The 11,631-nt window shown below is 34.7% G+C and overlaps 1 long non-coding RNA gene across 1 annotated transcript; it reads left to right on the forward strand.

The window, feature by feature from the left end:
* The first annotated feature begins 1,023 nt into the window (after positions 1–1,023).
* LOC143260870 (uncharacterized) lies at positions 1,024–8,730 on the forward strand. Its single transcript, XR_013035135.1, has 2 exons — positions 1,024–1,245; positions 5,989–8,730. It is a non-coding gene; the product is annotated as an uncharacterized LOC143260870 (long non-coding RNA).
* Positions 8,731–11,631: the final 2,901 nt, after the last annotated feature.

The following is an 11,631-nucleotide window of genomic DNA, read 5'->3' on the forward strand; positions in this document are numbered from 1 at the left end:
AACTTTACTACTTTTTTTCAGTTGCCAAATTGATTAACTCCACCAGTCACATAAAAGCTGTAACATTACTGACGATTATTTTTTGGCTATTCTTTCTTATTAATTTTATACAGCGTCAGATGAAAGCTATATCTGTATTTATGCATTCTACATTATATGTGTGAATCTATATTATAACAGGAATTTTAGAAAACAATGTACATCGTTTCATCGCGTTTCTCAACTTTTTCTTTTATGGAGTTAAGCGATGTGTGCACTGAACGGCTCATTTACTGAGCCTTTTCTAGTTATCATCTGCACACTCATCTAATTACTATATGTCAATCTCTGTGCACTGATCTAATCACTATAAAGAGTGCTAGGTAAATACTAAACTTCGAAAATTGTATGAGCTTTGGGTATCATAATTTATTACACATGTTCAGTACAATCACGTACAGCGTATACACATTTCACGGACAGAAAAAGTAATCTTAAATGTAACACGTAGTTTGCTGTAAGAGGGCTCAGTCTAGACTGTTTTTCTGAAATTTGGTAGAGTTTTTTGAATATAATAATTTATTTTTTTGTTTTGTGGAAAGCATGATTTTTGTATTTTTTTTATCTTTATTTGCAAAGTGATTAGTAAGTCTTTTAACAAAATCAGGAAAGAAGGAAATTCTGCGGCTGGAAGAAAAAACACTGAATGTCACATGTTTTCACTTTCGAGATGTTTGTCCTTTAAAGTTCTGGCCACCAATTCCTTTCTTGGTTTTCCATTTATTGAGCTTATCGTATTTGCATAAACTGAAATTTCTTGAAATTGTAACATGTTGCGGTATTCTCTACAGTCACTGAATTATGCCGCGAGATCTAGGACGCTCGGAGCGTGGGCTGAGTCGAATGGTGCCGGCCCTGAGCAGCGGCGAGTGCGCGTAGAGTTTGTGCGTCGTGCCGAGCCGTGAGTCTGGGGAGTGGGGAATGCCTCGTTTCTGGCTGAGGAAGCGATCTGCCGAGAACGAGGATCACTGTCGCGTTGACCGTAGCGTTGGGTGTTTGGAAGAAATAAGTGTAACTGTGACAATTCGAGCCGAGATTAATTCATACGAAATGAAGGAAGATAGCCGCTAAAGACCATAGGGCAGCAGGCGAAATAATAAAGGACAGTGCTGGCAACAACTGGCAGCGACCGTTCCAAAGATATGTCAAGACTAGTGACCGGCCAGAAGCCGCATTCGTAACTGGGAATTTCTGATCGGTTTTTCGGTAAGTCTCATTATCAGTACGAATTTCTTCATTTACATTTCAATGGCTCGGACACCTTCTCTCGGATGGGCTAATTATTCGCCAGTGCGAATTATTACACGCCACGTGCGTTACGCATATGGCGTCTCGAGAAAGCTTGCGAAACTGGAAGCACGTGTCTTCCACGTGGGCAATCGGTTCTTGCGGATATATGGCGTCGCGGCCATATTTATTTATATTAATATTCGGACAACTTTTAAAACGCCATAACTTGCTTAGAACTGGACTGAACAACTTGAATTTTGTTATTGCTTTCGAATGATTAAAGAAAATAATATATGACGAAATATATATAACGATGATTTAAGAAATGCATTTCGTAGATCTCGGTAATTTATATGCATATTGAAAATTTCAGCGGAATCGGTTGACTTTGGTATAAGCGGTAAACAATTAAAGATCGCAAAAATCGCAGTTTTGTCCTGATTTTTAATATTTCTGTCCAATAATTGTGAGAAAGTTGCTGTTTTAAAATTTGTTTAATGCTCGTAACTATGACCTTGCGTTAACTGATTTCGATGAAATTTTCGGCATGCATGTAACTTATCGAGATCTACAATTCCTAATATATTTTCTTTGCAATATGTAAGCTTATTTTCTAATAAAATGTCGCTTTATGGGCATGTCTTGTATTTATTTCTTTATTTCTAGATATCTGAAACTGTTTTTTAAGTTGTTTAATGTAAGTATTGTATAACATACTGTATAGCGTACCTGATTATACATTCACTTCAGATTGATCCTCTATAACTTGAGATATTATTTTATTGTCGTTAAGAATATGAAATCCTTTATCATTTCCATCATTTTTAATCACATTTTCTACATCGTACTCTACGCAGTGCGAAATGCACCTTGCGACATTATACATATAACTTTGTGATTACGGTTTGTTCGCTATCTGATCTTTCATGCAAAGATGAATTACTTTCACCCACTTTTAGAAGCTGTTATTCATTTTTATTCCTCTATTCGTGTTTGCTGCATCATCTTCTTTGCATTTTAATATGTTATCTTTATAATTTTTTTATGATATATACAGTAAATCTACCAATGTTATATTTACGAGACAAGAAATTAATTGTTTCTGAAGCGTCTATTAATTTCAAATTTTTCTTCAATACAAAGCACCAATCTTTTTCTCTTTTCGTTTGATTTGTGTGAAGACGTAATGAGAATATAGTTTCTGGACGAATCACATACATACAAGTAACTGAATTAAATCGTTACTTATCTTACATTCTATGCAGGAAGACTATGCTAGAATTTCTAACTAAGAAACAAAAACAGTGTGTTGTATAATGGGTATGTCGCGTCGTTCCTGACATCCAATTGTTGGTAACGGGTTACTATGTTGGATAAACACAGTCCAGATAAACGGTGTTTTACTAGTTCTTGTACTAGTTGTTCTATCATTAGTATTTATTTAAGATTGATGTCGTTTTTAAATCTCTATTTTATACTATTTTAAGATTTGTTTATAGTATGTATTTTTTTTTTGTTGCAACTTGAATGTCCGAATTATATATAATATATATTATATATTATCAAATATTTCAAGATTTAATGAAAAGTATTTGTTTAATATAATGTTTTACAAGTAGTGTATAAACAAGGGTTCGGACCTGGACAAACTAATCTAAATTGGAATCGAAATTGCGTAGGAACCGTATTTTATTAGGCTTCCCTCAATTTATTTTCTTTATTACATCACCGCCCAATGCTTCATCCTGTAGCAAATGATAAAATGTCATGGATAATAGTAAATCAAAGACCTATGCATATAAACTGTGAATCGTTTAATAGAGTTCGATGATGTACCTGCGCTGTTGTCTGTTTTTGAGTTGAAGTAAATTACCTCTCAGATGTTATACCAACAGAATTTGTATGATTTTCATTATTTTTATCGGTTTCTTTGCTTTTGTTACATGCTCCACTGCCATTAGCTTTATCTGTTTTTTCCGCTTCTTCTTCATTGTTACTACTACTGTCAATAACTATTATCTCGTCATTATTGAAGGGTTTTACCAGTCTATTAGCAAATAATGTTTGCATCTATAAAATAGCATGCGATTATCCAATCTGTCAAATCTGATAGTATATTATCATTTTTAAATGAGTTTGTTTGCAAGTATACATATACTTCTGTCTTTTCTTTTTGTGCTTCCTCCTTTCTCTTATCACAATAATTTTTAATTTCTTTCCTGATATTTCCAATATCTGCAGTTGTTTCAGTAGTTTCCAAACATAGCACAAGTTCTTTTATTTCACGACTATATGTAAAGAATTAATTGTAACAATACAATCGAGCTTATAATGGCAAATCAATATTTTGAAATATTACATTGTATATGCTTGACCTCTGTAGGTTATTAAAAGCGTTAGTGTTATTTTTGTTAACAAATTTACCTAATGCTTTATTTAGATCATTCACTGTTAGTATTGTTCATAGGTTTTTATTTTCAACCAAACTGGTGTCCTTTTAGTTTTGCTTGTATGTGGTTTCCACAAAACCTTAATTCTCCTAATTAAAAAACCAAACACAAATTTTACCTTCGAGCACCTTGTAGAATATCGCAATTTTTGTTTACCTCAGTATAGCTCATAATGTCAGTCGTATCCTGGAGTACTTACCAGAACTTCTTGTTTTACAGAATACAATTAATTCGTGAGAATTAGCAACTTTATCATAATATTTCTGTGCCAATCTAAAATACACATATTATTTATTTCCATTTATTACTTGTATTCGTTAATATACTAATAGAATCTTACCTGGTCGAATCAAACCGTTCTTTATCTTTCAAGTAAATTACTTTCAATCGAATATATGGCAAGACCGGTTGCTTCGGATGATTTGACAATTGTTCCGTGGTACTAGGAATCAATTCATTTTCTATGCGTCGGTCGACGATATTAAAAACTGATTCTGATAGCAATCTATCATTGTTACTTTTTATATTTGTATCATTAAGGACCAGAGTGTCAAACACAAATGGTCTAACGGTTTTCAATTTCAATTTCTTCAACTTAAACTTATTACCGTTTACGCTAAGTATGACAATGTGTTTGGCCTTTGATTCGCCTTCGCATAAAGAAATCGCAATCTGTAAGTGCGTTTCTTAAGCAGTAGTTTCTTATTTTTCATGCATCATAATTAATAAATAAATCTAAAAATATACCTGTTTGAGAAATGTAGTATTGTCTTTTAGAGTTAAACACGTGTGTGATACAACATTCCTGTTCCCCTCCCCACACGACAAAGTCAACAAAAGAGGGAAGGTGGGCTTCCGAAGTATATCCACGTTTAAGACATGGTGCACGTTTTTTATGTAAAACAAACAAATTAAAGCATTTCACCTATGAATGAAAATCATGTGCAATAAAAAAAAATGGAAAGACCTCTCAATACATATATGGATCTCATAAGTTCACCTTAAAATCGTTCAACATCCGTATTAATTTATCATCGTTCATGCAGCTTAAACCAAAAATTGCAACATGGGTATTACCCATTTTTATCATCAGTGGAGGAATGATCATTTTAGGGGTGGCTGTCCATTTTCCAAAATAATTTATGAAACCAGACACAGACAACAAGTCCATTTGGCCCATTTATTCCACAACCTATAATTTTGATTATAATTACTAATGGCTGAATCAATGTTGAAAAATCACTGTACTTAAACTATTGATATTATATTTCTTACTTGGATGGTCATTTTTCCCGTGAATGGAAAATATTAGCATGTCAATATTAAAATTTGGATCCTAAAAATTTACAGTTTTAAAAGTACAGTGTGGGAATGTTAATTCTGGCTCGCTCAAAAATTGGATGTTAATTGCTCTGATGAAAAGACAATCATTAATATTTGTCGTACTTCAAATACCATCTTATATTGATATTATCATATCTTGCTAACCTGGGACCCATATAGTATTTATTTAACAATTCCATACATTTTAATTCATCAGAAGTTGTTGGTTTCGCATCGTGAAATAAATCTCCACAATGAAATATAAGGTCTACATTTTTTTCCTTGCTACATTGAAGTATTTCTTCAAAAGTATTAATGCTCTCATCCGATGACTCTCCTGCTTGTATAAATTAATTATTTGCAGTATATATGTGCGTGTGTTGCTGTCAACGGTCATGATGCTACCACTGAGTAACCACATCAATGGCCTTGCCATGTTTTAATTACTGTAATGTCTCCAGTTACATTTCGAAATATGTATTCTTCGATGCATTCTCGGCATCGACTAGCGTTTGATGTTTCCAGGATTACAGAACCATATCCTTCACAATGACAATCTGCCTCACTTCTGTGGTTTCCTGCGATGGTATGCCAGCAGCCTTCAGGAAATAATTCTCTTTCTTCTGCTGCCACTCGAGACCAACATTTTTCACACAATTTGTATTCTTCAGCTTCAAACACGAGTTGCATTTTCCTTATACATTAGCATATTAAGAGATCCTCGTGCACCTCTGGATAATCAGCGGGATTTACTTCATCCTGGAAGTGATTCCAATTTTTAATTTGTGTCGGACGAACTATCGAAGACGAAGGAGTGTTTTAATTTATCCTGATGTTTCGCGATTAGGTGTCCGGTCGCATCTGTTTTTAAAATTGCATTATTTATATCCGACATCTACTATCTCGTATGGCCCGATGTAACGTGGATCGAATTTACTTGTTTCAGGTTCTTTTTACACATGGACGTATTACTCCACCATAAGTTATGTCGGATTAGCTCACTTATCGTAATTCCCGAAGATTAATTCGTGGGATGTGAAATTCGTAGCTTCGTGGACGGAGGTATTTATATGAAATCATGGCAAATGGTAAGTAGAGGTCCCATTCTTCATATGACTCGATGTATTGTTTTAGATGTTCTGTTAATACAATATATGGCTCCTTTTTAACGATCCATCTCGGCAACATGTAGCATTAGTTTCCCAAGAAACTAGTGTTTTCATCTATCGAAATGGATTTTGGTGTCTCACATATTGCAATGAAATGACTCGCGGACGCGTCAGCTATTATCATGGCTTTAATATCTGATAAAACAACTGCTAACCAATACTTTTTTAAATTGTCTCGCATAGTTAAAATGTAGCGATTTCCATTGATTGTTTTTGGAAGTAGTCCAAATGTGTCGATGGCAAGTTCGTCAAAAGGTTCCAGAGATGTGTCCGTAATAATCACGGGTTGACGGGTTTTGTTCTGATAAGTGAACGAACGAATTCTTGTGAATCTTTTCTCATTTCGGGGCAGTCATATTTTTCTTTTAACCCTTTCGGTACGGAGGACCTGGCCGCGGTTATACATTCGTGGAACGAGGAAGTTTTTCGCAAGAGTGGTTGCACTGTCCGACAGCGTAAACCGCGAAAACATGTTTTGCGGCATTCATAGAGATCTCGAGCGTGATTGACACTAAACTTTTCATTCGGACCGCGACATCGGTTACTGACGCGGAATTTAACGTGTTTGAAAAACATTTCTAAAATGTTTATACTGCTTTGTCGTAACCTAAACCAATCCTCGGCAGAAAACCGAGATTTCGACGGTATCTTATCTCGCGGATCAGACGGAAGGACAGACAAAACAGGCATGGCGCTTAACGTTTTAAAATCATATCTTTTTCTTTACAGTACATTAATTAAAGTAAATGGCATTGATATAAATAATATGGTCCAATATTACAAAATTAAAATAAATAATAAAATTAATAGTGTAACATAATAAATAATAAAACTAATAGTGAAATATAATCAACGACAAAACTAATAGTGTAACTTGGTGTGATAGTTTTCGAAACAAGGGGAAACGCGCAAGCCCACATTACATTGTTCGCACTGATACTTGGATTCACGTCCCACACCACCGACTGATATATCGAAGGAAAATGTCCCCCTGTGAGCCTTGTGGGATAATTACTTCTTGACTTGCTGCACCGATGATATTCATGATTCTTGTGTTATTTTTCTAATATTTCCTTAATCAACTGAAGGTGAAATTTCGCCATTGAGATTTGTTTTTTTGTGGTGTGCTTATATAGGCAGTATGCGTTCCACACGCAAATGTCGATCAAGTGGAAAAAGAGAGAGAGAGAGTATTTGCGATACCACTTTAAACTTTTGCGCGCGCGAGTTGCATCGATAGTAATTATCACCATATCTGATTTATCGATTGTACTCATTGAAGAGTTATAATCTATTACGCATTTGGGCTTTAGAATAATTTCATTTTTTCTTGACTTCTTAGGTACTTCTGCAAATTCTGCGGTATGGATAGTGTGAAAAGCATATAAAATTTCTTTCTATCAAACCATTTTCATTGCAAACAGATTTTCAGATGAGCGGAACACTGCCTCTTCTTTTTTCAATTTATCAGTTATTTTAAGCATCTCTTTCCGTCTTCTTTGTACAGTGCCACAAGCGTCCGTACTTTTTTCGTGGAGTAGGTTGAACAATATGGGACTGGAAAACCAGTTGTCCAGATAAATACAATAGTCTTAGTTGCCAACCCAATGGCCTTTGTTCAGAAAAGGTTGCAAAAGCGACATTACAATGTTCCCTGGCTTTCCAATATATTGATATTCGGTAGCTACAGTAGCACTAGCCCCACAATAAATGATTATATCTTGGATATAACCCGTCTTGCAGTCACAAAGTAGGAATGATTTTATGCCAAACCTACTCCTCTTCGAGGGAATATATTGTTTAAACGAGAGACGGCCTTTGTAGAGGAGTAGACTTTCGTCTATACATAACCGCTGGTATGGCTGAAATGCATTGATAAAAAGATGTTCGTAGCATTTCCACTACTTCATTTATTTTGTGTAAACGATCGGCAGTGTGGCCGACTATGTCCGTAAAATGCAACATTTTCAATAATGAAAAGTAGCGATCTCTACACATAATTTTACTGAAAATATCGCTTCGGAGAAACTTATCTTTAGACCAATTTTCATTTAAGGATAGCTTTTTGGTTCGCGTCATTAATAACGACGCAGCAATAAAACAATATAATTCATCCACTTCCATCCCTTCTGAAGCGTTCAAGTGATCTCTTTTGAGCTGTCGACACCGGTAATAGTTTGTTTTTTGCACAATCAATTTAACTAAATCTTTAGAAAAAAGCAGTCTGAAGTAGTCCAAAATTCTCGACGAACGATTTAAATTGTTCCCTACTACTCCCGAATGATGTGGCGTAAAATCATGAATTTTTGGACTAAGCTTCTTTGATGTCCATTTGATGCTAGAAGGAGTATCAATTCGTACTTCAGGCTCTACTGCTTCTTCAGATACCGAGGTGCTAAGTACACGTGCTCGATTGTTCCTCCTTTTGCGAAATGCTAAATTATATTGATTTTCTTCATCAGAATCTCTTTTGGAATCAATGATTTCCTTTATCCATTGTTCTCCTTTCAAGCGTTTTACACTCATCCTGAAGGGAACTAAATTCAAATTGTAAGTTATACATTAAAAAAATTAACGATATAAGCAAACATTCCAATTTGTTTTTCGTAGCTTATCTATATATTATAAAACATATATAATTAAGGCACGCTGTTGACTGTTACTAATTATATATTATAATGGAACGATTAGAACAGCCGGGAATTTTAAACACAGAATAGTAAAGTAATGTGTACTATAGAGAGTAATCATACCCACATAACTTTCCGTTGGTGCTGTTAACGGTGCCCACATAAAGTGCCCACATAACTTTCCGTGGATGCCGCCAATAGGCGGCGGTAGTACCGAAAGGGTTAATTGATTTAAGGTTTCCGTTACACCCTTGTGACCTGCGATTAATCTACTGCGAGCTTCTTCTATTAATTTTCATCGAATTTCATCTACTGGTGTGACAATGTTATCCGTGTTCGTAGGTTGTGGCAAAACTGGGCTAATATCTGGTTCGTCTCCATCAGTTGAATTGCTGTTCTCCTGGGATTTAGATTCGTAATCAGGTATAGACTAAGTTATACTTGGTTCACTGATCTTGGCAAGTGAGATTATTGGTAGATGTAATGGCGTAGATGAGGCTCCTGGGAAATTGTAGATGAGTGGAGTTTGCATCATTGTTTCTTCTAATCTTGGCTTCGCTGTTATCACAGTTTCATCTATTGAATTGCGTTTGCAAAAGATGCTTGGGTCGTCGATTTGGTTATTTCGCTATTTGGACGTTTGGCTCTCATTGAGAGTGTGGGTTGTGGATGACTTAAATGAATTTAACGCTGTCTTAAATTCCCACGTTTTCGACGTTATGTTCGACATTTTTTTCCTGTGGCAGAATAATTATTCTTGAGCGAATTTAAAGTATGTGGAAGATAAGCTATGAAAAATATGTCAGGAATGTTCTTCGTATGTCACACTTCCAGTGAGCATTTTCTATGACTTTAATCAACTTTCTACTTGACATTATTAAAACCCCAGAATAACTATGAGAAGAAAATAAAATAAAACATTTGTCTACAAACTCCTATTAACATTTGGACGAAACACGCCTAAGTATTCTCCATGTTTTTGATTATGTTGACTTATATGACTAGACATTTTCGGAATAATAGAGAATGTTACTTTTCATCTTTTGTAATACACTGGTTTATATACACTTGACTAAACCAATTTCACACTAACCGATGATTTTCGAAAAAGGATTTCATAATTTTGGTATTTTAAATAATGTTGTACACATAATAAATCATCTCATAGGTGTACTTTAAAAGTAGCTGAGAAAATTCTTTTTAATGATAATATAATAATTTAAATCTCTGTAGTTTCGGGAAAATACTCTTTATATTATACTATGTTGTAATGCCACATAGTGTTTGTTTTCATTAGTTTTATTTAATTTGATCTTATTTTTAGTAATAAATATTTAGCGTTATTTATGAAATTTACATTTGTAGGACAGTAATGCATAAATGCCAGCTGAAAACGTGATCATTTTTTTATATCATTATACTCGAGGTAGGAAAGTTAATTCTTAATTCTATCAATTCGTAATGAGACTTAATTCTGTTTGTACTATGCACAGTATTGAACTATAAGAATTATACATATATATGTTTGAACTGTTCAAACGAACACGGTAACATATAGTGTATTTGTTTGTATGATAATAAGTTTGCTCGAAAAAATTTGAACGAAAATTGTTATATTAAGTTTAATGTACAATTCATAACTCCTACTATCGTATAGTTTAAAGCTAACGAGAAGACTTTTGCGACGAACATGCCCGCACTGTTTGTAGTCATCTCATCGTCAAATCTGAATAGTGCATATAGCGGCTTGAGTATGAATCATGCATAATTAAAGTGTGGATAGTAAAGTATTATTATACTACTTTCATGCTTACTATAGCGAAGACAACCTGCAAAATTGACATCACTTTTTTCATCACTTTTTTAAATCGTGGGTTTAAACATCAATGTAGAGTATTATCAGAATCTGAATCATAATGTTTTATGTGAAATATTATATAATAGAATGAACCATCTACATCTCACAGTTGTATGTATTTACGTAACCGGAGGATGAAGTTTTGGAAATATGTAGTACCCGGGAAGGCTCATAAAGTGCAGAAATAAGTTAAATGTTCGACAATTTCCAAAATTACTAGTTTGTTATTCTTCTCAAATTTCCAAATATGTTGCAAATGTATCTTTTCGTTGGGAAGGATGAATTGGAGGAAGGATTGGAAGGATGAATTGGATAGTGGACTGAATGGTAAAAAACGCTGGTGTAATAACGCTAAATATGTTTTAACCAATAAGATTCGTACAGAGGAGGTTATAGATGATATACAATAGAATGATGAAATGTGATGATGTGTCGTGAAGGTCATGAATGATACGATTAAGCGATCAATTTATGGCTATAAAGCTGTATCGAAATTTGCAAGCGCAATCGATTGTAGCGAAGCTAGGCTGCAAGCGCAAAAGTATTACAAGCGTAATGTGAATTGCGCGCTCAAGAGCAGAGAAGAATTTCAAGCGTAACTATATGTATCTACGTAACAGTAGCTGATAACTGAGATGACAAATGGAAACAAGCCACGGTCGCGGTGTGAGGGCCTATTTATTTCGTTGTGAATATTGAAAACTAAGCAGCACTGAATGTTCGTTACAGTGCACGAGGGCAATGTCCTAACGAACAACGTTGTATGGGAAACGACGGAAAATAAATAATGGTCGCGCTAGAATTCTTATGCATCGATCCAAGTGATACCAGTAAAGAGGAGGTAATCGACTGGCGATTTAAAATTGATCGATTTGATTTTAGACACACGGGGCTATTTTCTTCAGTGCACTGGATCTGTATTGGAAAATTTA

This window comes from Megalopta genalis, unplaced genomic scaffold (genome assembly GCF_051020955.1).
Source record: "Megalopta genalis isolate 19385.01 unplaced genomic scaffold, iyMegGena1_principal scaffold0022, whole genome shotgun sequence".
NCBI classification, from domain to species: domain Eukaryota; kingdom Metazoa; phylum Arthropoda; class Insecta; order Hymenoptera; family Halictidae; genus Megalopta; species Megalopta genalis.